General features: G+C 35.7%; 1 long non-coding RNA gene across 1 annotated transcript; it reads right to left on the bottom strand.

Annotated features, from left to right (window-relative positions):
- Window positions 1-268: 268 nt before the first annotated feature.
- Window positions 269-2,240, bottom strand: LOC149494764 (uncharacterized). The gene is made up of 2 exons (XR_016321591.1): window positions 1,830-2,240; window positions 269-1,657 (listed from the first exon to the last, which is right to left on the bottom strand). It is a non-coding gene; the product is annotated as an uncharacterized LOC149494764 (long non-coding RNA).
- Between the last annotated feature and the right edge of the window lie 880 nt (window positions 2,241-3,120).

Below are 3,120 nucleotides of genomic sequence, written 5' to 3'. Positions count from 1 at the left end.
AGAGACGAAATCTCTTTAGTTTTGGGAAATTAAATCATTTAGATTTTAAAGAATATTTTTCGAAAACAAATAAAAGAATTTATTTTGAAAAAATCTAATTTCCGAAAAATATTTTTGTTGAGAGAGAAATTAATTTATGTGCTCATATATGAATTTTCTCTATATCCTACGGAGTATCCTAAATAAAAACCTAAGTACTAAGGTCTTCGGATATTTTCACACAATGTAGGACTTCTACGATTTCTTTCCATAAAAATTCTGCATAAAATAATATTAACATAAAAAATATAATTTAAATTTATTTATTTTACATTAATCATCAAAATTTGAGATTAGAAATTAACCGTTGAGCCAATGCAGGGGAGATTGATACGGTGGTCAAAATGTTAGCTGACTATGAAAGAGCTTCTGGTCAAAAAATAAATTTTGATAAGTCAGAAATCTCCTTCAGTCCGAGCGTGGGTAGGGAGACTCGGGAGAAGTGCAAGCATAAATTAGGTGTGAGAGAGGTAGCTCAATCTTCCAAATATCTGGGTCTACCGGCGGTGGTTGGAAGGAAAAAGAAGTAGATTTTCCGTTTCATAATTGACAGGGTAGAGCAAAATCTTAAAGGGTGGAAGGAGAAGACTTTATCAAGGGCAGGTAAAGAAATCCTCATCAAATCAGTGGCACAAGCTATTCCAAACTATATTATGAGCTGTTTTCTCTTCCCATTGGAGGTTTGCCGTACAATTGAACCACTTATTGCAAATTTTTGGTGGGGGCAGAAAGTTGATGAGAAAAAGATTCATTAGAGCTCATGGGACAAGCTTTGTTATTCAAAAGCAGGGGGTGGTGTTGGGTTTCGTGATGTTGATATTTTTAATTTGGCTCCGCTGGCCAAGCAAGGATGGCGGCTTCTCAAATTTCCTATTTCGATGCTGGCTAGAATTTTGAAAGCGAGATACTACCCAACGTCTAGCTTTTTGGAGTCGAGGAGGGGTTTTCAACCTAACTTCACATGGTTTAGTCTGGTTAATGGTAGGTGGATCATTGAGAGAGGGTGTCGATGGCGTGTCGGAAATGGAACAACTATTCGTATTTGGCATGACAAATGGCTTCCTAACGGAGCTACACTCCAGTTTCAATCCTGAATCACACAGCTACTGTAAGTGATCTTTTCGATTTTGAGTCGCTTACATGGAATGATAATCTTGTTAGATCCATTTTTACTCCAAGTGAAGCTAGGACTATTGTTGTGATACCGTTGAGTTTATCTCGTCCTGCTAATATTGTTATTTGGAATGAAACAAAGGATGGACAGTATTCAATTCGGAGTGGGTACCTCCTTGTTATTTGGAAGCAGGGTAAGGTAAAACATTTTCTCTTCCGTGCTTATATAATCCGGTTACCCGTTGTAAGAGAACTTAACAAACGGGGGCTGGATTTTGATCCTGTCTATGTTATGTGTGGAGAAGGGCTTGAGGATGTCACTCATGTGCTTAAGGATTGTATGAAGGACAGATTTGTTTGGCTATAATGTCCATTGCGAATTCGAGTGGATCAATATCTGCAGGTGCCTTTCTTTGACTGGTTTTAGGAGCTATCGCAACGTCTCTGTCAGGAACAACTTCACATCTTTTCCATGGTCGCGTGGTCTCTTTGGCGAGCTCCCAACCTGCAGAAGTTTCAACAGAAAACTCTAAATGTTGAGGAAGTGGTTCAGTAGGGCTTGCAGTGTTTGTTCGATTTTCAATCAGCTAATTTTGGCGATAGAAGTTCCAGTAACGAAGCAAGGACCGTTCTATGGGTCCCTCCTCCGGCACATAGTTTTAAGCTAATGTTGATACCTCTTTTGGGTCTTCTCAAGGTTGTGGGCTTGGCTCTGTGATTAGAGACTCGCAAGGTAGTGTGATGGCGTCTGGTTGCAAGCTTGTGCAACTGTTGTTGAGAGTTAACCAAGCGGAAGCAGAAGCAGCTATTTTCGGTTTACAAATGGCCCTTGAGTTAGGCTTCTCTTCTTTTATTTTGGAAAATATTATAAAATTTTGACAATCAGACTTATTATTTTGTAAATCACTAACTTTTTTTCTTTTAAAAAATTATCTTTTACAAAATATTTGAAATTGTTATAAAATAATAGCAACTGGAGTTGTTGTTTTGTAATCAACCATTCTACAAAAAAATGCCACTTCTTCACAAATTATTAGGAAATATTGTAAAATATTGGTAACTTAAAGCTATTATTTTCTAATCCAACAACTAAAAAAAAAAGTCCATTTCTTATAAATTCTTAAAAAGAATTATAAAATATCGATAATAATCAGAGCTATTATTTTGTAATTTAGCAATTTTAAAAAACAACTTTTTTTCACAAATTATAAAAATGTATCGTAAAATATTAACTATTCGAGTTATCAGAACTTAGAAAAATATAAATTATTAAGACATATATAAAATATTAAAAATTGGAGCCAGTATTTAGCGCTAAGTGATAAAGGAGGTAGGGGTGCCTCAACAGCCAGGAGGTTTGCCTCAACAGCCTTATAATTGACTTCACGTCACATCATTATAGAAAATTCACAAAACAAACATGCCTACCCCACTTTTCTATATCACAGTTAGTTGTGGTTAATATCGTGCAAAGACTTTTCAAGCAAATATCTCAATAACTAAGTCAAGTCAATGCTATTCTACTATAGTAGGTAAGGCTTACTCTTAATTCCGTTCTTATCCACACTATTAATTGTAGATGGGATATCCTTTTCATTGTCCTATTATTTGGTTTGATTCGCTGTTTTTTAGTTAATGTTGGACAGTACTGCACGACGGTAAAAGAGCTGAGGTTTAATGAGTTGGAATTCAGATAGTTTAAAAAATAGTTAAACTCGAGCTTGCTTCAGACTTGATTCAATAATTATAAATGAACTCACCTCGAAATCTATAAAATTAAAGTGATGTAATTTTGATGTAAGCTTGATTAATCTTGAATTATGGAGAACTTGAGTCCATGCTTAGGAGCCAAAAGGATTTTAACTCTTTGGATTTCGAGGCCTTCTAACTCTTTGGGATTGATCTACCATTGGCTGGTTTGCAAGCTAATAAACTGAGCTCCAGTTTGAAAAGCTTAGCAAACGAGTC

The sequence above is a fragment of the Jatropha curcas genome, chromosome 7 (assembly GCF_041381405.1).
Source record: "Jatropha curcas cultivar XTBG-Jc1 chromosome 7, XTBG_Jcur_1.0, whole genome shotgun sequence".
Classification (NCBI taxonomy): domain Eukaryota; kingdom Viridiplantae; phylum Streptophyta; class Magnoliopsida; order Malpighiales; family Euphorbiaceae; genus Jatropha; species Jatropha curcas.
Note: the sequence above shows the minus strand (reverse complement) of the source record. Positions and strands in the feature narration are given on the sequence as shown.